The following is a 26,182-nucleotide window of genomic DNA, read 5'->3' on the forward strand; positions in this document are numbered from 1 at the left end:
ATGCGTGTATGTGAGAGAGAAAAAATTTTTATAAGAAATCAGCTTACACGATTCTGGAGGCTGGCAGGTCCAAAACCTACAGGTTAGACTGGCAAGCCGGAGATCTAGGGAAGGTATGATGTTGCAGCTTGAGTCTGAAGACACGGTGAAGGCAGAATTCTGTCTTCTTCAGGGGCCCTCAGTCTGTTTTTCCTTAAGGCCTTCAACTAACTGAATAAGGCCCATCCCCATTATAGAGGGTAATCTGCTTTACTTAAAGTCTATTGATTTAAATGTTAATTTCATCTAAAAAATACTTTCACAGCAACATTCAGATTGGTGTTTGACTAAATATCTGGGTAATGCAGCCAAGCTGACACATAAAATGAACTGCCACTCTGAGCCAGACAGGTGCATGCAGATAGTGTGTAGGAAAGTGTTCTTGGAAACAGCATCTTAGGGGAGTGAGGGAAACAGGTCAGAAATGCGGTTGCAGCAGAGGCCTCAATTGATTCCACTGGGAGCTTGGAAGCTGGGTTGGCTCTTGTTCCAGTTGAATCAAGGCAGGGAGGCTGGGCCATTATCTCCCTGCATGGGCCATCACTAGATTAAGTCACGAGGACTTCATCACTGCCTAAAGGCTCCACCTCTTAATACTGTCACATTGGTGATTAGGTTTTGGTGTAACACATTATCACTAATCCCCTCATAAATGGGATTAGGGCCCTTATAAAAGGGCTTGAGGGATTGGGTTCATTTACTTCTATTCCACCATGTGAGGACACAGCTACAAAGTGCCATCTTGGAAGCAGAGAGCAGTCCTCACCAGACATTGAATCCACTGGCACCTTGATTTTGGACTTCCCAGTCTCCAGAACTGTGAGAAATAAATTCCTGTTCTTTCTAGGTTATCCAGTCTAAGGTAGTTTGTTATAGCAGCACAAATGGACAAAGACAGGGTGTCTGAATTGAGAGCTATGTTACCTGTTCTCACAGTACTCTGGGGCATGAGCTCCTCCAACATGAAGGAGGGTGTTTGCTGATGCACCACAGTTCCACTATGCAAACATCGTCTCATTTTATCCCTTCTAGAACGTTGTAAAGTGGGCATGATTATGCCCATTTTACAGACGAAGAAACCGAGGCTAAGACCAATGGAATAACTTGCAAAAGCTCACAGGGCTGGCAGAGCCAGGATTCAAATCCAAGCTTGATGGGCTCCAAATTAGTCCAAGCTGTTCAATAGCTCAGCTCCAAGATTTGGACCTTTGTTTTGGGTTTACCTGTAATAAGGATTCCCATGTGATGGATTTCTATTCTTCTCACTGGTTGGACGGGGGGTACCATGTTTGGCAGCTGGGTTTAGGGATACATACAGCTAATACTTCACAGCTATTGTTTCAGTTAATCCCTCCAAGGGCTCTGTGGGGTAGAAACTATTATTAACACTAGTTGACAGGTGAGAAAACCGCAGCATAGAGAGGTTAAATAATTTGCCCAGACTGTTACTGCTGTTAAGTGTTAGAATCAGACTTTGAATCTAGACCAGCTGAATTCAGACTCTGGGCTTTGAACCTGTAAACTCTACTGGCTGCCTCAGATGAAGGATTATAGGTACTCAGTGGGGAGAGAGTGGAAGGGGCTGGAAGATGCAGGGAAGTCTTCCTGGGGGAAGTGTCACTTAATCAAAAAAGTAACCGCTGAGATGCCGGGTGTGGGGGCTCACACCTGTGATCCCAGCACTTTGGGAGGCCGAGGTGGGCAGATCACGAGGTCGGGAGATCAAGACCATCCCGGCTAACATGGTGAAACCCTGTCTTTACCGAAAATACAAAAAATTAGCCAGGCGTGGTGGTGGGTGCCTGTAGTCCCAGCTACTCGGGAGGCTGAGGCAGGAGAATGGCATGAACCCAGGAGGCGGAGCTTGCAGTGAGCTGAGGTCGTGCCACTGCACTCCAGCCTGGGCGACAGAGCTAGACTCCATCTCAAAAAAAAAAAAAAAAACCGTTGAGAAGGATTGAGTGTCTCTTTGATTCAGGCTCTGCATGTTGGCTAGGACGTGATGGGGAGGGAGAACTGGAGAGAGTGTTATGGATGATCGTACTGCAGAAGCAAAGGCAGGGAGGTGACACTTGAATATACAGTGCACTGGGTACGACGAGAAAAGCAAGCCAGTGGGTGTAGCAGGCACATGGCTGTCCCAAGAACATGGCAATGCACCTGAGAAAGCACTTGGAAAAGCGCCCGAGCTTCTCTCCCCAGCATGTCCATCACTGCTCATTCCCTAGCCTTGGAAGAGAGGAGGAATGTTTTCTCCTCCTTAGCTCCTTCCTGGCCACTGACATCTGCCACACTGACCCATACCAAAGCAACTGCATGCTCCATTCTAGCCTCCTTGGCAGTACCTTTGGGCTTCATGGCTGCTTTCACTGAGTCCTTCACTTGGGTGAGCAGACAGGAAACAATCCGGGCCAGAGAGCTCTGTGCTCCTCAACTGACCAAGTTCCACTACAAAGGTTTCCTCTGAGCCTGGGACCTGCCCTGGAGGCCCTCCAATGTCCCTGTATGTATGTCAGGGCAGAAGATACAATTGTTCTGAACCCTGGGGGCTATCTCCAGATGATGCAGCCAAATGTATGTTTACCCCAATCCCCTCCCCCAGGGCTTCTCATGGCCTGTGTCCTGGGGTCTACAGATAGGCCATAGAGTTGGTGGCTCCTGGAGAAGGAGGCTTTTGACGGGAAGGGCGAGATTTAAATTGATAAGAGAAGAAATAAAAGAACAGAGAACAAAGTGAGCAATGGATCTATGTGGGCCAACAATCAGTCATTTATTCAATCAACAAACACTTCTTGAGTACCCACTGAGGCCAGACAATTTTACAGGAAGGAAAGCATGTCAGCTTGGCTCCAAGGGGTGGCAAAATAATGCTAGAGCTATCTTGCAGGATCTTTCTTCCCCAGGCCCAAAAGTGACCTCATGCTGTTCAACTCCTCCTTTTGGATTCCCTGTCTCTGTCAATGACACCACCAGACACCTAACTGCTCAAGCTGGAAAACTGGGCAATATCTCTGATTTCTCTCTCCCTCACGGCCCACATTCAGTCATCGACCCCTCCCATTGAGCTGCCCTCTGATGGCTTTCAGATCTGGCTGCTGTTCTCCACTCCCCTGCCTCAACTGTGGGCCCATTAGCTCTGGCCTGGACCTCTATAGTATCTGTGCTTTCACTCTCCCCTCCCTTCTGAACATTCTCTGCACCATGACCAGAGGCGTCAACTGAAAGCAAGTTTCACAGTGCTGTTTCTAGGCTTAAAATCCTTCACTGCTTCCCCTCCTGCCCCAAGGACAGTGTCCAAAGTCCTGTGCTATGGACCGAATTGTGTCTCTCCCCAGAACTTATATGTTGAAGTCCAAACCCCAGTGTGACTATTTGGAGATAGGGTTTTAAGAAGTAATAAAGGTTTAATGAGCTTGTATGTGTAGAGTCCTGATCTGATGGGATCAGTGTCCTTAGAAGAGGAAGAGGAGGAGACACCAGAGAGCTCACTCTCTGCCATGTGAGGACACAGCCAGAAGGCGGCCGTATATCAGCCAGGAAGAGAGTCCTCACTAAAATCTGAATTGGTTGGAACCTTGATCCTAGACTTCCTAGTTTCCAGAACTGTGAGAAAATGCATTTCTATTGTTTAAGCTTCCCAATGTGAGATATTTTGTTAGTGTGGCTGAGCCGACTAATGCACCCTGCAGGGTCTGTCCCCTGCCTATTCTATCTAGCTCATTTCTCTCCATTTTCAGGCTATCACAGAGCTGCTTTTCCTGGAAAGCTTCCCTGGCCCCTTCTAGGAAATGCCGTTAATGTCTGTGCCACCTCTTGGCACTCCTGCCTCCATCTGCAGCTGGAGCTGGAACAGGCAGTTCTCATGCACATCACCTGTGTCCTACCACCAGGCTTCCACTCCAAGTGCCTGCTGAAGCTTTTGGTTCCACCCTTCCTTCCTTCCTTTGGAAGGACAATTCTGAGGCATATTCTGAACAATTCTTCAGTCTCCTTGAATTGAGCCCTGGGTGCCCCTAAGTATATCCAGCTGGGTTCCACACCTGCCATTGGCTTTGCTTCTTTCCCTTCTTCTGCTCTGTACTCCTCGGCTCTGTGTCCTGAGATCATTGCCCAGATAAACACCCTGCTCCCATGTCCTTGCCTCAGGTTGGGCTTTCAGGGAACCCAAATCAAGATACCTCTCCTCTCATCCAAACAGGAGTAGGTGCCCTTCTATTATCCCTCCTTAAGCCATGTACAATTCTTTGTTCTATTTATCTGTCTAGGTGTCCCCCTCCCCAACTTCAGTGTGAGCTAGAAAAGAGAAGCAACCTGGCTGTCCTATTCCCAGCACACAGCACAGGATGTGGCATGCAGCAGGAACCTCAGCAGGTGTTGTGGAATGTGTGAGAATTAGGGTGTTCACGACAAAAACAACACACTGGGAATGCAGGGAACTTCCTCAACATGATAAAGGGCATGTGTTAAAAACCCACAGCTGACATCATAATGCTGAATAACTGAAAGCTTTCCCCCTAAGATCAGGAACAAGACAAGGATGCTCACTCTTGCCACTTCTATTCAGCATTGTACTGGGGGCTGGGCGCTGTAATCTCAGCACTTTGGGAGGCCAAGGTGAGCAGATCACTTGAGGTCAGGAGTTTGAGACCAGCCTGGCCAACATGGTGAAATCCTGTCTCTACTAAAAATAAAAAATCAACCAGGCATGGTGGCACATGCCTGTAATCCCAGCTACTCAGGGGGCTGAGGCAAAATAATCGCTTGAACTCTGGACACAGAGGTTGCAATGAGCTGAGATCAGGCCACTTTTCAGTATGAAAAGGACTGATTTTTTTCTTTATTTCTTAAATTGACAAATTTACATATTGTATAAAACGTTGTTTTGAAATAAGTATACATTGTGGAATTGCTAAATCAAACAAAATATGCATTACCTCACATACTTATCATTTATTTGTGGTGAGAACATTTAAAATCTATTCTCTTGGCAATTTGCAAGTATACAATAGATTATTATTAACTATAGTCACCATGTTGTATGATAGATCTCTTGAAAGGGTAATTTATTTATTTATTTTAAATTAATTAATTTTGTGGGGACAAGGTGTCTCTCTGTCACCCAGGCTGGAGTTGCCGTGGCACCATCATGGCTCACTGTAACTGTAAACTCCTGGGCTCAAGCAGTCCTCCCACCTCAGCCTGCTGAGTGGCTGGGAGTACTGTCACACACCACCACACCTGACTAATTTTGGACAATTTCTTAAATGAAATAAAAGACATCCAAATTGGAAAGGAAGAAGTTAAATTGTTCATATTCAAAGTTGACATAATCTGATATATAGGAAATTCTAAAGAATCAACAAAAGACTATTCAAGCTAATAAATTCATCAAAGTTATGGGATAAAAGATAAACATGCAAAAATAGTTATATTTCTATATACTAGCAATGAACTGTCCAAAAAGGAAATGAAGACAATAATTCCATTTAAAATACCATCAAAAAGAATAAAAATGCATATGAATAAATTTAAAGAGGTACAAAACTTGTACACTGAAAGCTACAAAATATTACTGAAAATAATTAAAATCTAAATCAAGGAAAGACATCCCATATTCATGGATTAGAAGATTTAATATTGTAAGATGTCAGTACTCCTCAAAGCAATCTACAGATTCAATGCAATTCGTATCAAAATCCCAATGGCCTTTTTGCAGAAGTGGAAAAGCTGATTCCCAGATTCATATGAAATTGCAAGGGATCTTGAATACCGAAAACAATTTTGTAAAAGAGGAACAAAGTTGGAGAACTCATGCTTCCTAATTTCAAAACTCACTACAAAGCTACAGTAATCCAAATAGTGTGTTACCAACAGAAGGGTAGATATGTGAATCAATGGAATATAATTGAGAGGCCACAAATAAACCCATATAACTGTCAATTAATTTTCCACAAGGATCCAAAAAACCCCTCTCTCACATTATATATGAAAATTAACTCACAGTGGGTCAAAGACCTAAACATAAGAGCTAAAACTAACTGTTAGAAGAAAACAGGGGTAAATCTTCATGAGCTTGGATTTGGTAATGGATTCTTAGATATGACATTAAAAGCAGGAGCCAGAAAACAAAATAGATGAACTGGACTTCATCAAAATTAAAAACCTTTGTATACCAAAGGACAATATCAAAAAAATGAAAGACAACATACATAACGGGAGAAAATATTTACAAGTTGTATATCTGATAAGGAAATTGTATCCAGAATAAAGAACTCCTGAAACTTAACAACAAGAAGACAACCCAATTTAAAAATGGGCAAGGGACTTGAAAAGATTTTCAATATCATAGTCAACAGAGCATGCAAATCAAAACAGTGAGATACCACTTTACACCCACTAGGATTGCTGTAATAATAATAATAATAATAATTAATGGAAAATAAGTGTTGGCAAAGATGTAAATAAATTGGAATCCTTGTACATTGCTTGTTGAAGTGTAAAATCGTGCAGCCACTGTGGAAATGTTTGGCTGTTTCTTAAAAAGTCAAACACAAAATTACCATATGACCCAGCAATTCCACTCCTAGACATACACCCAAAATAACTGAAAAATTAATTCAAACAAAAACTTGTATATATGTTGATAGCAGCACTAGCCACAATTGACAAAAGGTGGAAACAACTCAAATGTCCATCACTGAATGAGTGAGTAAGCAACATGTGGTCTATCCCCAAATGAAATATTATTCAGCCATGCAAAAGAATGAAGTTCTGATACATGCTACAACTTTGATGAATCACAAAAACATTGTGCTAAGTGAACGAAGCCAGACACAAAAGGTCACATATTGTATGATTCCATTTATATGAACTATCCAGAACAGGTAAGCCCACAGAGTCAGAAAACAGACCGATGGTTACCAGGGGCTGGGAGAGGGAGGATTGGGGGTGACTGCTTAATGGGTACAGGGTTTCCCTTTGGGATTATGGAAATGTTTTGGAACTAGATAGAGCTAATGGTTGCACAAAATTGTGAATGTATTAATGCAACTGAACTGTGCACTTTAAAATGGTGAATTTTATGTTATGTCAGTTTTACCCCAATAAAAACAAAAAAGGTCAGGCGCGGTGGCTCACACCTGTAATCTTAGCATTTTGGGAGGCCAAGGAGGGCAGATCACTTGAGTCCAAGAGTTCAAGACCAGCCTGGGCTACATGGAAAAACCCCATCTCTACAAAAAATACAAAAATTAGCCAGGCGTGGTGGCACATGCCTGTAGTCCCAGCCACTTGGGAGGCTGAGGTGGGAGGATTGCTTGGGCCCGGGAGGCAGAGGCTGTGGTGAGCTAAGATTGTGCCACTGCACTCAGCCTGACCGACAGAGCTAGACCCTGTCTTAAACAAATAAAAAAACAAGTGGATCAGCCTTTGGTATCCAGCTACTCCAGTCTTCCCATCCTGCCTTACAGTGGCACATGAGTGGTACACAGACAGAGACCCCTCTGTCCCTGCCTCTCATGATTTCCAAAGACCAGCTGCCTGGGTCTTCAGAGGTGGGGCCACTGTGATCTTGCTCATCTCTGCCCTTTTCTGAAGGGGATGGGAATTGTCTTACATTTTAAATCCTCTGTTTCACTGGGAGTGCCCATCAGAATTTGACTAGAACTGTTGCTCTAGGTCACAATTACTTCTGCCAAAGGTATGTGCATATTTATCACTGTGCACATGCTTTGTGTTTACCATGTCTCAGCAGCACTGTTTGCATTCATGCTGATAACAAAAACTCAATTTATAGTAAAAACAAGTGTTTTGTTGTGAAATTGGGTTTTAAGGATCCTATAAAGGCATTGCAGAGATTTATTTTAGCCTAGTAAATATCTTGCTCTAGGGTGAGACTTTAGAACCTTCGAACAGTTCATTTTGAAGGATTTGGTTATTAGAAAACTTTTATAGTCTCTTTAATTTAATCATGGAAGAATAACAAATTGAAGGCCTTCCAACAACAATGGATTTCCCATATCTGGAATGTCTTGGCATCCTACATAGGCTGGATGGTACAAGACTATGGTGGTAGCTGGGAGTTGGGAGACCTGGGTCCTAGGCTACTCAAAGGCTAGATGACTGTAGGCACATCCCCTTTCCCCTCTAGGCCTCAATTTTCTCTTCTGAACAGCCTAGGGGTTGAATTTTTACATAAAAACTTTTGATCCTGCAATTCCATACTTAGAAAATGTTCCCGAAGGAAAAAATTTAACAAAAGCAGTAAGTTATATGTTTAAAACTGTTCAATGCAATGTTATCTATAAAGGCAAAAAAGCAGAAGCAACAAAAATATCCCATGAATTGGAAATAGATGATAGAATTATAGAAACACTTGTGACAGAATAATAAATTGACATTAAAAATAGTAATTGCCATATATATATATTCCTTCTCTCTCAACACCAGTAAGACTGGCATAATGCTCATTAAAACGAAACTGGTTATTTCTAGATGGAATTATGGTTAATTTTTGTTTTCTTCTTTATGCTTTCATGTATATTTCAAATGTTCCATAATGAACACATATGACTTTTATAAAAAACTACTGTCATTGAAGTAGCAATTAATTTTATAAAGAGTAAGTGACAAAGAAGAAAATAGTTAAGTTATAATGTGAAATGAGAAGGAAATAGAAGATGAAATGAATACTCAGGTTGCAACTAGGTTGAAATGGCAACAGACCAAATCCCTGAAAATCACTTTGCTAATTATCAATCCATTCAATAACCAATTCTCTAAAAATTTACCATCCTGCCTATAGGTGTTTTTGTGTCTATTCAATTACATTCTTTTTTCATTTTGCCATCTTTTGACCTGTTAAGTATTTTAAATAAATTGTCTAAGGGTACTTCTGATTTTATATTTCTTTTTTTTTTTTTTTTGAGATGGAGTTTCACTCTTGTTGCCCAGGCTAGAGTACAATGGTGTGATCTCGGCTCACCACAACCTCCACCTCCCAGGTTCAAGTGATTCTCCTGCCTCAGCCTCCTGAGTAGCTGGGATTACAGGCATGTACCACCACGCCTGGCTAATTTTTTATTTTTAGTAGAGACAGGGTTTCTCCGTGTTGGTCAGGCTGGTCTCGAATTCCCGACCTCAGGTGATCCGCCCACCTCTGCTTCCGAAAGTGCTGGGAGTACAGGTGTGAGCCACTGCGCCTGGCCTTGATTATATATTTCTAAGAGTTCTTTTAAACATGTGCACCATCCCTTGATTATGGGATTGTTCTTATCCTTTTGTGTGTAATTGTTCCTTTTTAATCTACTTTGGAATAATTTAATAAGTTGTGAGCCTGTTTGCTAAAAACCCTTTCTTTAAGATTTAGTGTTTTGCTGGTCATGATGGCTCAAGCCCATAATCCCAGCACTTTGGGTGGCCGAGGTGGGCAGATCACTTGAGCCCAGGAGTTGAGACCAGCCTGGGCAACGTAATGAGACCTCATTTCTAAGAAAAAAAAAAATCTGGGCATGGTGGCGGTGGCATGTTCTATTTTTTAGGACATTAGAACATCCATCCTTGTCTTGCTTGCTCTATAACAATGGTGACAGATGCCAGTGAAGGATCAGGACAGAAGGAGCCTTTACAATTGATTGTCCTTAATATCTTGGGCACCACTGAAAAGTTTGTTAGAAATACTAAATCTCTCTCTTTTTTTTTTTTTTTTTTGTGCGTGTGCATGTGTGTGTGTGTGTTTGTGAGTGACAGGGTCTTGCTCTGTCTGCCAGGCTGGAGTGCAGTGGTGCAGTCACAACTCACTGCAGCTTTGACCTCCTCTCGGGCTCAAATGATCCTCCACCCCAGCCTCCCGAGTAGCTGAAACTATAGTTGCACACCACCACGCCCAGCTAATTTTTGTATTTTTTCTATGGAGTTTTGCTATGTTGCCCAGGCTGGTCTGGAACTCCTGGGCTCAAGAAATCTGCCCGCCTTGGCCTCCCAAAGTGCTAGGATTGCAGGTGTGAGCCACTGCACCTGGCCATAAGTGGGATTCTTAATGATGAACCTGAAGAACTTTCGGGTCCTACTTCAAGATCAGCCCAGTGCAGAAATCAAGGCTTCAGTTGCTTCCTATTTCAGCATCTGCATGTGAATATACCAAGAAAGAGAGGAGGAAAGAGAGAAAAGATAGAAACAGAACATTTTATAAGAACAGCCTATCTATCCTTCCTAGTTTAAAATTGAAATCATTAGATTTAGTTATATTTAAATTTAGCAACCGAAAAAAATGGAATGGAACTTTAGATAAATGTTTCTTCAAACAAGTGAAATTGGTTGGTTAAGACCCCTTTAAAGTTAAAAGAAGAAACATGAAAAACTTTAATTGGTCAGAACCATTGTTATTTTCTTTCAATTAAATCTGATAGTCTCTACTGCTAATGCCAGTTTAATCTATTTATATTTATTTGATCCCTGATGTTTGGACTTATTTTCAAATTACTCTTTTATTTGTTTGTTTTTTTTTCTTTGCTTTCCTTCCTTCTTTTGCATTAATAAAGTTTTCTATATATATATATATATATATATATATATATTCCCCCTTTTTGCCCCTGCTTATTGGAAGCTTAGATTTTATTTATATTTCTTTAGTGGTTACAATTAAAAATTTAACATATGTATTTAGTAATTAGTTTTGCAAATACAATCTAAAGTTATTCAATACTTCTAGTGATCTTTTGAGCAATCTTGACATACTTTTATCACATTTCATAACCAATTATCCTTGTTACTGCAGTCTAGTTATTTAGTTCCATTTCTGTTTAAATTATAAAAGATGATATGATTATTACATGCAGTCAACAGTTAATTACATTTTATCAATTTTATCCATTTCTGTGTTTATCATTTTCTTAGTCCACTCAGGCTGCTATAACAAAGTACCATAGACTGAGTAGCTTATAAACAACAGAAATTTCTCATTGTTCTGGATAAGGGGAAATTCGAGATCAAGGCACCAACAGATTCGGGCCCATTTCTGGGTTCACAGATAGCACTTTCTAGCTGTGTCCTTTCGTGGTGGCAGGGGCTAGTTTGCTCTCTGGGGTACTAAGGGCTCTACCTTCATGATCCAATTACCTCCCAAGGCTCCACCTCCTAATACCATAACCGTGGAGTTTAGGATTACAATCTATGAACTGGTGGGGGTGGGGCACACAAAAATTCAGACCTTAGTCATTTTCTTTGTATTCTATTCTCTTTGATTTCAAACTTCTTCTTGATGAAAAGTCATTAAGTAGTAAATGGTACATCTGGGGGGGAAATTTTTATTTTACCTTCCCTCTGGAATGATCGTTAACTTTTATACTTAAAGTATGAAAGTCTAGGTTAGTAGCACTTTTCCTTAGCACTTTTAAGTTAATTCTTTAATTTTCTTTCAGCTTTTAATTTGGCTAATGAGGGCTGGCTTTTAGCATAATTTATTTGTTTTCTGGCAGCTTTTAAGATTTTCTCTATATCCTTCATTTACTGACACTTCTTTATAATGCATCTAGGTGTGAATTTATTTCTTTTGTCCAGTATTATGTACTTTCAAGGTTAGGACTTATATCCTTCTTTAATAGTGAAAAATTCTCAGTCATTATCTCACTAAGTATTGTTTCTTCACTATTCTTTCTTTTTTTCTTCCTTTTTTTTGAGATGGAGTTTCACTCTTGTTGCCCAGGCTGGAGTGCAATGGTGCGATCTTGGCTCACTGCAACCTCCACCTCTCAGGTTCAAGCAATTCTCCTGCCTCAGCTTCCTGAGCAGCGGGGATTACAGGCGCCTGCCACCATGGCTGGCTAATTTTTGTATTTTTAGTAGAGACGTGGTTTTACCATGTTGGCCAGGCTGGTCTTGAACTCCTGACCTCAGGTGATCCACCCGCCTCGGCCTCCCAAAGTGCTGGGATTACAGGCGTGAGCCACTGCACCCGGCTCACTATTCTTTCTTTTTTCCTGTTTTGGCTATTCTCTTAGAAGTATGCTGAATCTCTAGGCCAGGTGCAGTGGCTCACACCTGTAATCCCAGCACTTTGGGAGGCAGAGGTGGGTGGATCATTTGAGGCCAGGAGTTCAAGACCAGCAAAACCCCATCTCTACTAAAAATACAAAAATTAGCCAGGTATGGTGGTGCATGCTTGTTGTCCCAGCTATTCAGAATGCTGAGGCATGAGAATTGCTTGAACCCAGGAGGCAGAGGTTGTAGTGAGCTGAGATCGTGCCACTGCACTCCAGCCTGGGTGACAGAGGAAGACTCTGTCTCAAAAAAAAAAAAAAAAGTGTGTTGGATCCTCTAAACTATCCTTTCTCCCTTAACTCTTCATTCTTCTGTGTGTGTATACATATATATGTATATGTGTGTGTATGTGTGCACATGTATATATGTGCATATATATGTATCTACCTTGTGCCGTATTCTAGATGAATTCCTCAATACTATCTTCCAATTTATTAATCCTCTCTCCTATTGTATCCACTGTAGAATTTATTCTCTCCATTGTGATTATAATTTATTTTTATTTTATTTTTGAGACAAGGTTTTGCGCTGTTGTCCAGACTGGTGTGCAGTAGTGTGATTATGGCTGCAGTCTTGACTTCCCAGGCTGAAGTGATCCTCCCACTTCAGCCCCTGCAAGTAGCTGGGACTACAGGTACATGCCAGCATGCCCAGCTAATCTTTTTTGTTTTTTCACTGTTTATAGAGACAGGGTCTCATATTGCCTAGGCTGGTCTCGAACTCATGGGCTCAAGTGATCCTCCCACTGTGGCCTCTGAAAGTATTGGGATTACAGGTGTGAGCCACCATGCCCAATATTTTTAATCAAAATGGTAAGATTTTTATTTCTAAGATTTATAATTGGTTCTTTTTAATATCCACCTGCTCTTGTTTTATTTACATCAGTATTTGTTTCATAAATTCTTGTTCCCTTTTGACAAATGACAGCTTTCATTATCTCACTGAGAACCTTAAACATTCTTATTTTAAAGTCTTTTCCAGACTGGCTCATTATATCAATTTTGATTGCGATTAATGTACCCAATTATTAATTTTGTTAACTTTCTTAGGATTAGTTTATTTCATATATGTTTTTTGTTGTTGAGATATAAATCACATACCATAAAATTCACCTCTTTAAAGTAAATAATTAACTGGTTTTTAATAAACTCACAAGACTGTGCAACTATTACCACTATCTAATTAAAAACACTTTCATCACCTCCCAAAGAAACCTCATATTCATTAGTAGTCACTCCCTATTTCCCCCTCTGCCTTATCCCTAGAAACCACTTATCTACTTTTTATCTCCAAGATATGCCTATTCTGAACATTTCATGTAAGCAGAATCATACGATATGTGGTCTTTTGTCTCTGGGTTTTTCTACCTAGCACAATGTTTCATCTTATAGTTCACCTAGCATAATGTTTCATCTTATAGGATGAATCAGTTACTTCATCCTTTTTAGGGCTGAATAATATTCCATTGTATGAACAGACCACATGTTATTTAACTATTCATCAATTAATTGATGGGCATTTGGGTTGTTTATACTTTTGGGATGTCATGAATGCTGCTATGAAAATTGTATACAAATTTTTGTGTGGATATATGTTTCTTTTGCCTGCTAAAATATTGCATTTATGCCATATCTGGAAATGAAGTTTTTATTTCAGTTATTATATTTTTCTATGCCAGAATATCTAATTGGTTCCTTTTAATAATTTTCTACATTTTTACTGATATTCTCTATATGGTGAGCCATCATTCTCATACTCTCCTTTAGTTCTTTGGACATAGTTTCCTTAGCTCATTGAACACAATTTAAATAGATGATTTAAAGTCTTTGTCTATTGGAGGCTGAGGTGGGAGGATTGATTGAGCCTAAGGAGTTCGAGACCATACTGGGCAACATGGCAAGACCCTGTCTCTACCAAGAAAAAAAAAAAAAATTAGCCAGGCATGGTGGTTTGCACTTGTGGTCCTAGCTACTCAGGAGGTTGAAGCAGAAGGATTGTTTGGGTCTGGGAGGTAGAGGCTACAGTGAGTCATGTTTCTGCCATTACACTCCAGCCAGCACAACAGAGTGAGACCCTGTCTCACACACAAAAGAAGAATGAATCAATCAATAAATGAATAAATAAATAAAAATAAAGTCCTTGTCTAGTAAGACCAGTGTCTGGTATTCCTCAGGAACAGTTTTTATTGACTGCTTTTCTTCCTGTATATGGGCCATACTTTCTTGTTTCTTTATTATTATTATTTTTTCTTAAGTCACCCTGAAAATGAAATACTTTGTTTCTTTAAATGTCTCTTAATATTTTGTGGAAAATTGGAAATTTTAAATTTGGCAACTCTGGAAATAAGATTCTCCAGGATTTGTTGTTACTGTTTGTTGCTTTTGTTCATTTCTTTAGTGACTTTTCTGAACTAATTCAGTAAAGTCTGAATTCCTAGTTCTGTTTAGCCATCTAAGTCTCTTACCTTAGTGGTGAGCAAATGATTGGACAGAGATTTCCTTAAACTCCTTAAACTCTTGCAATCAGTAAATCTCCCTCTCTTTGCCAAAGGACTGTGTGTGTGTGTGTGTGTGTGTGTGTGTGTGTATGTGTGTGTTGGTGCATGCTTTCCAAACTCAGCCAGGCTGTTAGCAACTCTAACTCTTCACTTCTTACTTGTGCAAGATCTCAAGATCAGCCCAAGGTGGGAGCTTAGGACCTTCTCAGGTTTTTCCTGCGTATGTGCATAGCCCTAGGTATGTGTGTAGCCCTATGCATGTGTGTGGCCTTCTAGAGTCCCAGGAACATGTCAAAACTTTTTAAAGCCCCTGTGGACATCTCATGCCTCAGCTTTTCCTTTTAAGCTTTTTGTTTAGCCTATTGTTTACCCCAATTATCTAACTGCCTTGGGAAGCTACAAATGTAATCAATTGCCTCTAATTGTTGATAACAAACACCCCCCCAGGGAAAAGGCTTTTTGTACTGTGTGAGCTTTGAGTCAGGTCAAATAAAGACAGCTCTTTAAAGTGAGGGCTTCCAAACAACTGTTAGACATGTCAAATGATGACAATTTTCTGGAAATGAAGCTTTGAAGGAACAGCAACCCTGTTAAGCCCCCATGGTGGCTGGCAGGCTGCTGATTTTTACTATGATTTTAGGCTGTTAATTTTCAAGTCTACTGTGGAGCTGGGGAGCATGAGATGGAAACAGGGCAAATTAAAATGCCACAACACTTGCTGTCTTTACTAAGATTTAGCTGTTTTTCTTTAATAATTGCTCCCTAGATTGCTGCAAGAATTTGATTAACTTCCAGACTTCTAAAAAAGTTGATTCTAAAAATTTTTTGCCAGTATTCACATGACATATTCGAAGCATTAACTCTTCCATTTTCACTGGTATCAGCTTTTCAGGTGTTTTTAAATTTTGGTGTACAAGTTCATTTTGAATGGGAGAGATCTTTCTCCCTGCATTCCTCCCTGTCTAGCAGTTATGTGGCCATCTCCACTCAGCCCCTCGGGACCCTTAGTTCAGAGCCATGTTTTGCATTAGCAGGCTGGAGCTCTAGCCCAGTGATCACACTGGGGTTACTGCAGATACTTTCATCGAGTCAGCAGCTTGACTGTTGTCCTTGTTGTAAGGATCTGTCCTTCCCATCTCCCTAAGCTTGCAGTTTCATACGGGATGTAACTGGGAGCTGTCAGCAGACACTTCTAGCTTCCTTTCAAGAGCAAAAGGTACCACTGCTTCCCTGGTTTGGAGCAGTGAGCCCGACTCAAGTGCCCCACCTCATGTTGAAGGTTGTTACTTCTGGTTACACCCCAGAATCCAAATTCCCACTCTTTCTGTTTGCTTCCCAACCTTGAGCCTAGGAGGCTCATGGTTACACCTTCCTCTTCCCACTTTTTATTTCCAGTTCATAGAGATTCTTCGATTCTTCTCTTGTTTTGAGCATGCCTATGTGTTTTTAATTTTCCCTCTTTACATTTTATTTATTGTTGCTGTGTGTTTGGAGCAAGAGGGCTGAGGGGTATAGGAGTAGGCAAAACACAAGCGACCACTGTTATCTTGACTATGCATTGTATAAAATCTTCCGTCATTTAAATTTTTAAATTATTTGTTAGCCTGAGACAGTATCTATTGATTCTCTGCTCTGATAGATGAGGAAATTAACCCAAAATGATTAAAAATGATAATACCTATCTAGGTCATGCTTACATATTGGGGGCAGTACTCCTGAGTCTATTTCTCTGACAAAACTACTCCAGCTGCTTTCAAAGTTGTATAAATATACCAAACATCTGTCTTGATTTTGCATCTAGGAAAATGTAGAAATAAGGCACCAATCACCATAACAAGGAAATTTTCCTTTTCTCTTGTCAACCACATTTTATGAGGGTGAAGAGGTGGCTCTGGAGGAAAGAAGTAAATCCCAGAAAAACCATGATTTCATCTAATTACAATACTCACACGCATACCTATGAACCTTGATGAAAAACTGTGACGCCCAACTGAGTACAATTTCACTAACTAGAAGTGTAAGGAATAGATGAGCCCAATCCAATTTGACCGAGTTTTATTGAATTTTTACAAGGTATAACTGGTGTTAGGCATCGAGAGGATGCAGAAGTGAGCAAAGACCATTTCTGTTCTCTAGGAGATGAGAAGGGAAGTAAAATAACTTGAGGGCTCATAGTGTGGTCTACGCCAGCTTGATGTCCTTCAGTGAAGTTTCTGAGTGCAGGCCTGCGGACCAGGCAACTCCTATGGCACCTGGATATTTAAGAACAAATCTCACCATCCTGTTGAAGCCCTCACCATGAGGAGACAATTAGTGGCTTTATTTGAAATTTTCCTATTGACTTTTTATCAACATGGTCCCATTGACTTTGGATCAACTCAGTTCTCCAAAAATGGAACTAATATTAATTGGCTAAGGACACAGCTCTGAAGGGTACAAAAGTTCAGTTATTTTAAATGTTGAGATCTAGAGGTGGGGATAGATGTAGTTCCAGAGAAACCTCTTTCTAACAAACATAAAATCAAACCTTCTCTTGAGTGTGAGTTCTCTTAAGTTAAGGGGTGAGATCCTGGAGAAGAGTGTGGGATGTACCTTCAGGGGCAGATGGGGGACACCAGCCTGGGAATCAGGAGACCAGCTAGGTTCTCATAAGCCATCCCTAATCTGGCTCTTCCAACCTTGTGAAAACTGAGGCCAGCATTGTCTTTATAGAGCACAGTCTAACTCTGTGTTTTAGATCAGGGGTCCACAACCCCCGGGACATGGACTGGAACTGGTCTGTGGCCTGTTTGGAATCAGGCCACACAGCAGGCAGCGAGCAGTGGGCGAGCGAGCATTATTGTCTGAGTTCTGCCTCCTGTCAGATCAGCGGCATTATTAGCTTCTCACAGGAGCTTGGACCCTATTGTGAACTGTGTGTGCAAGGGAGCTAGGTTGTGGACTCCTTATGAGAATCTAATCCCTGATGATCTGAGGTGGAACACTTTCATCCCCAAATCATCTCCCCAACCCCCTGTCCATGGAAAAATTATATTCCACGAAACGGGTTCCTGGTCCCAAAAAGGTTGGGGACCGCTGTTTTACACAGTCCATTCACCTGTCTCAAACACTTCCATGACTTTCCATGAGGAAGGAAATGGGAGAGCATTTCAGACAGGAAGACGTACATGGGTAAAGGTCTGGATTTCCTCAACGTTTCTTGCCATTTGTCCATCTTTGACATCACCATCTCCCTTGTTGGAGTGGTTAAGGCAGGATAAAGTCCAAATTCTTTCACTTCCATAAAACACCCTGCCTGTTCTGGACCCTGCCAGTCTCTTTCACCACTCTCCTTCCACCCTAGATTTTTCCCCAGACATACCCAGCTGCTTGCAGGCCCATGAATTCATCCAGCTTCTGTACCTGTATCTATGCTGTGCTGTATACCTGGAGATACATCCCTGCCCTTCCCTCTTCCAGGAAGCCTTCACTCCTATGACAGTGATAAGCAGCTAGTATTGGCTAGGATAATTCTGGCAGCATATAACAGAGACCAAATAACAGTAGTTCACATAAAATAGTAGTTAATTTGTTTCTCATCTAGTTATTAGGAAGGCTCTGCCTTACAAAGCTGCCTATAATGCAGATTCCTTCTTTGTTGGTCTGGGATGCATTCTTTATCCGCATGATCCAAAGTGGCTTTCATTTGTCAGTGTTATGAGGAAAGGCTTCTGGGAGGAAGGGCAGAAATGAGTCCTCCAACACGGAAAGGACAGGCAAGCAGGAAGGGCAGTTGTCTTCTCTTTCAAAGGCATGGCCTGGAAGTTGTACGCATCACTGGCACGCACTCCCCATTAGCCAGAACTGACTCACGTGGGCACAAAACCCAGCTGCAAGGAAGGTGGGGAAGTATAGCTTTTATTCTGGGAAGGCTCTGTTATTATGGGAGAAAAGGGGAAGGCTGACATTGGAGAATGGCTGTATGTGGATGAGAGCTGTCAGAAAAGAAGGACCACCCAGAAGGAATGAAGATGAAGACTTAACCACTCCAACAAGGGAGAGGGTGATGTCACCCTTCCTTCTTAAGGAAGACTTAACCACCCCACTAAGGGAGAGGGTGACGTCAAAGATGGACAAATGGCAAGAAATGTTGAGGAAATCCATACCTTTACCCATGTACATCTTCCTGTCTGAATGCCCTCGCATTTCCTTCCTCATTTCTCCAGGCCCAATTTATGCTTGATTTCCTCACGGAGGCCTCTACTGACAACTTCAGTCTTTCCCGGGCCTAGATAAAAAGTCTGTGTCTGGGTTACTAACTGGGCCAACATGATTATAATCATCTTTTATTGATGCCTCTTATGAAACAGGTAATTTATATACACATACATATCTCATTTTCTTCTCACCATGCCTTTATGAGACTTAATTTTTTTTTTTTTTTTTTTTTTTCAAGAGACAGGGTTTCACTCTGTCACCCAGGCTGGTCTCCACCTCCTGGCCTCAAGCGCGATTCTTACCTGAGCTCTGACATTACAGGTGTGAGTCACTGCACTTTGTCCCTTGTTAGACTTTAAGAGGTTCATTGAAAAATCACTTCTCTCTCCCCTTCTGAAATGAGGATCAAATCCAGGAGACTGGCAAATGGACATCAATGTTAGCTTTTTATTGATAAACTGATTGGAGAGCATGACTTCCTATTTGTGGTCAAAGGGCTGGCTCATAACCCTCTTTGCACCCATACAGGGTCCCATACAAGGTCCCCCATACAGAACTTGGAAAGGCCTACTGGGGGAAGTTTGGGCTTCAGAGTCACTCATCTACTGAGGATTCCTGCCTAGCACTGGTGTGGAGAAAAGGGATGGAAAGAGGAAACATCCCTAGTCTTACAGTCTTTTAATAACTTAGCTCTGCCCACCAAGAACTGTGGTCCCAAGGCTGTGGCCCCACATCAGGTAACTCATTCACTTCCCCTCTGAGGGGTAGAGGGGACGGGGTGGGGCAAGAGGCCAGGAGTGTTACTCTTTTTGCGTTCCGTCCATGTGGAAATGGGAGGCAAGAGGAACGAAGTTTCTGCCATAGCAATCCCTAATGAGAGGAATTGCTTTGCCCATGTTATAGGCGAGGAACTCAGTACCGCGAGAAGTGCCGTGACTTGCTAGGGTCACTGAGATGTCATCCAGGTATTAGATGGCAGATAATTTTGGAACCAAATCTATCTAGCCTTGGCCATTAGTCACTAGCTGTAGTAGCTTATAAGCTCTTTGAGGGAAGCATTACAATCAAACATCTCTACTTTCCCAGCAGCAGCTAGCAAAATGTCTATTCATTAAAAGACTCACAGCAGAGTCTGGTATAAAGGGTCTGGGTTCTGGTCCACATATGTTGCCTGTTTGTCCTTGTCTCGTGTTCAGTCAGTCTCTTTACCAGTACATTTCACCTCAGAGCAGGAACCAGTGATGCTACCTGGGGACCTTGTCAACCCTGCTGCCTCTGAACAGTCCCTTGCTGGACTTATAGTTTGAGGCACTTTGTTGTATTTTTTTGAAATCCACTTTCTCCCTTGAGCCTCCTACTACTCTTGAGGAGGGAATAAAAGGGTGGTGAAGAGATTAAGGGCAATGTGGGATTAAGGACCATGGGTGGTCCAGGCTGGTAGTTTAGTTCGTAACCCTTCAAACAAATATCCTTAAATATTTGCCCAACTTTTTGTTTTTTTTTGAGTCTTGCTCTGTCACCAGGGTGGAGTGCAGTGGTACGATCTCGGCTCACTGCAACCTCTGCCTCCTGGGTTCAAGCGATTCTCCTGCCTCAGCCTCCCGAGTAGTCGGGACTACAGGTGCCCGCCACCATGCCCAGCTAATCTTTGTATTTTTAGTAGATACAGAGTTTCACCATGTTCGCCAGGATGGTCTCGATCTCTTGAGGTTGTGATCCACCCGCCTTGGCCTCCCAAAGTGCTGGGATTACAGGTGTGAGCCACCGCGCCAAAATGTATTTCAAGAGGATAGAGAGAGACTGGCTGTTAATAGAAATTGCACAGAAAAAGGGATTCTCTTACTAATGAATCTTGGGCAGAAGTGGTGGTGTCTCCGTCTAGAAAATGGCCTACCCAGCATTTCCCACTTTTCTGTGGTCTTTATACTCTCTGTAGTTTTCTTTTGCAACTTGTTAAACTGTACAGATTTTTGGCGGGTATATTAAATGATTTTATATTTAGATAATGAAATAAGTCACTTGTTCCCAGTAAACAGCCCCACTCCGTGGAATACATCTTTACAGAACTTCTGGTGCCTCCTGAAGAACAGAGGGCTATGCTTAGGAGAAACGCTGTATTTTTATCTTCCACTGGAGGGCGCTGTCTACTTTGATGGAAGTGGAACCATCGATTCCACCAATTTATTCTAGCAGTTTCAGCTAGCTCCTCTGGTGAATTTGTGCCCTGGGCAGTTGTCCAGCAATCTACTCCTTAATCTGGCTTTTCCCAAGGTCCCACAGGGCAGTAGTGTCAGGGCTCGGATGAGACCCCAATCAGTGTCATTTCTACTGAGCTGGGCCACTGAACTCTAAGAATTCTTGTCTTTGAAAAGAAGGCTTTTCAGAGCACACCGCAGCCTCATTCCATATGTGGGTATCTGTTACCCATTCCTATACTGTCTGCGACTCAATTTCCATGACTTTGCATCCTTTGCCTTTGCAAATATATAAACTGGGCATCTTTCTTTCCCTTTCCCTTTCCCTTTCCTTTCCTTTCCCTTCCTTTCCTTTCTTTCCTTTTTTTTTTGATAGAGTCTCGCTCTGTCGCCCAGGCTGGAGTGCCGTGGCGTGATCTCCGCTCACTGCAACCTCCGTCTCCTGAGTTCAGACGATTGTCCTGCCTCAGCCTCCTGAGTAGCTGGGATTACAGGCATGAGCCAAGGTGCCCGGCCTGGGCATCTTTCAAATAGGATCTGCTTCCTAGGTCATGACTCTGCCTCTGGATCCACTGCCGCACAGTCTCCCAAGTTGTCAGCACATGGCTTTAAAGTAGGGCTTCTCCAACTTTAATGTGCAAAGGAAATGTCTGGTATCCAGTGAAATGCAGATTCTGATTCAATAGGCTTTGGCAGTGGGGCCTGAGATTCTGCATTTCTAAGAGGCCCTGGGTGATGTCACTACCGGTTAATGTACCACTTTTCAAATGTCAAGACTTTACCTATTTATCCCATCCTGGCGTTGTCCCATTCATTTTTGCATATAGGAGGTCGTTCCCCCCGTCCCTATAAACTCAAGGATGGAGGCTGGTCAATATCTATTTGGAGCTTTGCCTCTTACTTTGTTCTCATCAATTGCTCCTGCAGGGCCCCTCTCCCTGGCTTTGCTCCATCTCATCTATTCCTCTTTCCCTAACTGGGCAAGCATGAAGCATTGTGTTGGTGCTTGTGTCTGCCACATCTGTCCCCTGAGTGGTCTTTCACTATCATGCAGAGTAACTTCTTTTCATTTTCTCTGATCTTGCCTTTTCATTGAGAGCCTGAATCAGGACACAACAAATGATAGCATAATGGCAATGACAGATGTCACCTGTGCGTAAAGTGCTTTTATACCCACAAGGCAGTACTGGTCGAGGCTATGGGCTGGGGCTCCACAGTCTGCCTGCCTGTGTTCAAATCCTATCTCTGCTGCTTCCCAGCTGGGTGGCCTCGGCTTAGTTACTTAACCTCTCTGTGTCTTAGTTTCCTAATTTTCAAAATGTGGCTGATGCTGCTTTATGAGGTCCTTGTAAAGATTAAATAAGATAATGTATGTGAAGCATCTAGAATAGGCCTGACACACAGTAGGCACTCAATTATAGTCAGGAATGTTATGATTCCTTTATCCTGTGGGAAAGGTGAATTATTACTTCCATTTTAAAGATGAAGAACTTGAGGACCAATGAGGAGAAATGACTTGCACTCAAGAGCCCACAATAAGAACAGCAGCACAGCAGGGACCAACCCTGACTCCAACCCAGTGCTCACTGTACCCTCTCCCAACCCTGACTCCAATCCCAGTGCTCACTGCACCCTCTCCACCAACCCTGACTCCAACCCAGTGCTCACTGCACCCCCTCCCAACCCTGACTCCAATCCCAGTGCTCACTGCACCCTCTCCACCAACCCTGACTCCAGTCCCAGTGCTCACTGCTCCCTTTCCACCAACCCTGACTCCAATTCCAGTGCTCATTGCACCTTCTCCACCAACCCTGACTCCAATTCCAGTGCTCACTGCACCCTCTCCACCAACCCTGACTCCAATCCCAGTGCGCACTGTACCCTTTCCACCAACCCTGACTCCAATCCCAGTGCTCATTGCACCTTCCCACCAACCCTGACTCCAATTCCAGTGCTCACTGCACCTCTCCCAACCCTGACTCCAATCCCAGTGCTCACTGCACCCTCTCCCAACCCTGACTCCAATCCCAGTGCTCATTGCACCTTCTCCACCAACCCTGACTCCAATTCCAGTGCTCACTGCACCTCTCCCAACCCTGACTCCAATCCCAGTGCTCACTGCACCCTCTCCCAACCCTGACTCCAATCCCAGTGCTCACTATACCCTCTCCCAACCCTGACTCCAATCCCAGTGCTCACTGCACCCTCTCCCAACCCTGACTCCAGTCCCAGTGCTCACTGCACCCTCTCCCAACCCTGACTCCAATCCCAGTGCTCACTGCACCCCCTCCACCAACCCTGACTCCAATCCCAGTGCTCACTGCACCCTCTCCCAACCCTGACTCCAATCCCAGTGCTCACTGCACCCTCTCTGTGCTTCCAAACACGGACTTTCATTACCATCAACTCACAGCCCTGAGTGTGACTGTTTTCCAGGCATCCTGCTGATCTTTTGTTTTCTCTTTCCTTCTAGTGGAGCATTTCCAGCTGGGGTGATTCATGGATCTGGGACCGCATGGCTCCCATTAACTTCGAGGAAAGTCATAAGGCAAAACCCACATCAATCAAGTCTCCAAATTACTCATCCATCTTTTCAGGTGACACATGGATTAGGATGAACGTGGAGTGAAGTGGGTATCATAGAATAACTATTTAGATTTATGAAAATCATGTCAGAGCTTACACCAAGTCCCCAAATGGAAGCTTGCTCTGTTTTCCTGGCGTGGTTAAACTTCAGGGATAAGAGACAGAATGTCATAATAGAAGGGCCTAGAAGCTTGAAGTCTGAAGGGCTGGGACTCTCAGCTTCACTATTTGCTAGACTTTTGATCACCAGCAAGCCCTTTAACCCCTAAGAATCCGTTTTCTCATTTTATTGTTCATCCTTCAAACAGACCAAAGAGTGAGTTATCCCCATTTCACAGATGTGGAAACTGAGGCACAGAGAGGGTAAGTGACTTGCTCAAGGTGACAAGACCACCAAGGAATGAAGCAGGGCTTGATACCCCTATATCTGGGTCCAGAAACCTATATCCTTGTACCACTCTATCTCATAAATGAGATGGTGAGTCTAAAAGCACCAGATACTGGATAGGAGCTTAATATATCTTTATTGAATCCCAATCTTGAGGATGAAGCCCATATCTTATCAATCCTTATTATTATTATTATTATTTTTGAGACAGAGTCTCACAGTGTCACCCGGGCTGGAGTGCAGTGGTGTGATTTTGGTTCACTGCAACCTCTGCCTCTCGGGTTCACGAGATTCTCCTGCCTCAGCCTCCCAAGTAGCTGGGATTACAGGTGCACAGTAGGTTCTCAATTAATAGGAGTTGAGTTGCATTATTCCCCCATGGAAATGGTTCTGTTTTTATTTAATGGTTTGCTTAGATGCATTTTAATATGCAGACCACAATGCTTCTTGTACAATATCTTCTGGACTGCGAGGCGCGGGTATTCGTTATTTTATGAGACGCATATGTCATGCATAGCACAAGCCCTTTTCTTAAACCAACACAACATGCAAATAGAAATTTCATGTAAAATCACATTCAGACAGTCTCAAAGTAGAAACAGATGTCTGAAAAATATGAACGCCAGGCTTATTAAATATTTTATCATCAAATATTTCATACATTTCAAAAATGTCATCTGTGAAAACACTGAAATACCGCCTCAGGAGAACCAAAATATTTAATCACTTTCAAGAAATTCTTAAAAATAAGTCTTCACCTCAGAACTATTCCAGGCAGAGAACAAATTTCCAGGTGCTGCAAGCTATATTTATTATATTTTCATCAAAATCAGTAACCTAGTTGAAGGAGATACAGTAATCAGTAAGGTCATTATTAGGTAAGATAATGACTTCTGAATGAATTCTCTCATTAATCTCATTACAAAATGGTAATGGTACCTGACTAATCATGCCGGAGGGGAGAGCTGTGTTGAATCAGAGCAAAATTAAGGCTGTAATCCCAGAGCTGCCCCCACCATTTCTTCATGAAAACCTCACTTGGGGTTTGGGGATGGGCTGGAAGCCTCTGACAGGGCAGCCTGTTGATCTGAAGGTTGGGGCACCCCATGTGGCCAGGGGCAGAGTGAGACGGCTGAGCAGCAGTCGGGAAAACCAGCCTCTTCCTGCTTCTGTTGCTAACATCCTGGGTTCCTTCGGAGAGGTCATGCCTTCCTCTGGGTTCAATTTCTGGGTTTTCTGATTTTTGTTCCCTGCTTCCACCCTTGCCCCTTTTATAGAGTCCGTTCTCTACCCAGGAGCCAGCATGGCCCTGAAACTCATAAGCGTGGTCATGTCATTCCCAGCAATGTGTGCATTTCACCCAGAGAAGGGGCCATACTCCTATATGGACCACGCCCCCTGTGTCACCTGCCTCCATTGCATCTCTGACCTTATCTTCTACCATCTTTCCTGTCACTTGCTTCCCTTCAGCAACACTGACCTCCTTGCCGTTCCTGGGACACTGCAGGCATGTGCTTGCTCTTCCCTCTGCCTGGATTGTCCCCACCCCCATCCCATGTGTCCACATGACTCACCTCCTCCCCTCTTTCAAGTCTTTGCTCAAAGGTCACCTTCAGCAATGCCTACCCTGACCACCACATCGAACCCTACAAACTCTGCATCAGCACCCCAATCTATGTTTTCTTTCTCTATGTCCTCACTGCCTTCTCACACACTATAAAATGTATTGTTTCTTGTCTGTGTCTCTCACCCCCACCCCTCCCACCCCTGCTGGAATGTAAGTCTGAGAGCTGGGATCCTGGTAGACTCATTGACATGTCCGGTACATAGCCGATGTGCAATAACTCTGATAAATGTGGAATTTATCACATGCTTGTAGATTCCCAATGTTGCTGGACACTAAGGGAGGAACCCCAGTGTGTGAGACCGATGACCAGGGATGACTAAGTGTACATTCACTGCAGCAAGGTCCTCTGTTGGTGGGGCTGGCTTTGCTTTCTCATCCTGTTAGAAATCGGAGCCTCATCAAGTTCCTTTATTCCGATGAGAGCTAGCCTGAGTACACACATGCTTGGTGGCAGTGTCTGGAATCAGAGAAATCTCAACAGCCAGGAGAGCTGGGCCAAATGGAGTGAGATGGAATTGACAGAGGTGAAAAGGAAGCCTTGTTCCGGGCTCCAACCCCAGTGTACAGGTGCAGGGTGTGGGTGATGGGGTTCCACAGGCACACGCATGCAAAAACCT

At 42.9% G+C, this 26,182-nt stretch overlaps 1 long non-coding RNA gene across 1 annotated transcript in view; it reads left to right on the forward strand.

Annotated features, from left to right (window-relative positions):
• LOC134759797 (uncharacterized) overlaps positions 1-26,182 on the forward strand; it is a 148,074-nt gene that overhangs the window by 12,086 nt on the left and 109,806 nt on the right. Inside the window, exon 2 of the long non-coding RNA XR_010136589.1 lies at positions 23,438-23,594. This is a non-coding gene — a long non-coding RNA (uncharacterized LOC134759797). The remainder of the gene's footprint in view (positions 1-23,437; positions 23,595-26,182) is intronic.

The sequence above is a fragment of the Pongo abelii genome, chromosome 13 (genome assembly GCF_028885655.2).
Source record: "Pongo abelii isolate AG06213 chromosome 13, NHGRI_mPonAbe1-v2.0_pri, whole genome shotgun sequence".
Classification (NCBI taxonomy): domain Eukaryota; kingdom Metazoa; phylum Chordata; class Mammalia; order Primates; family Hominidae; genus Pongo; species Pongo abelii.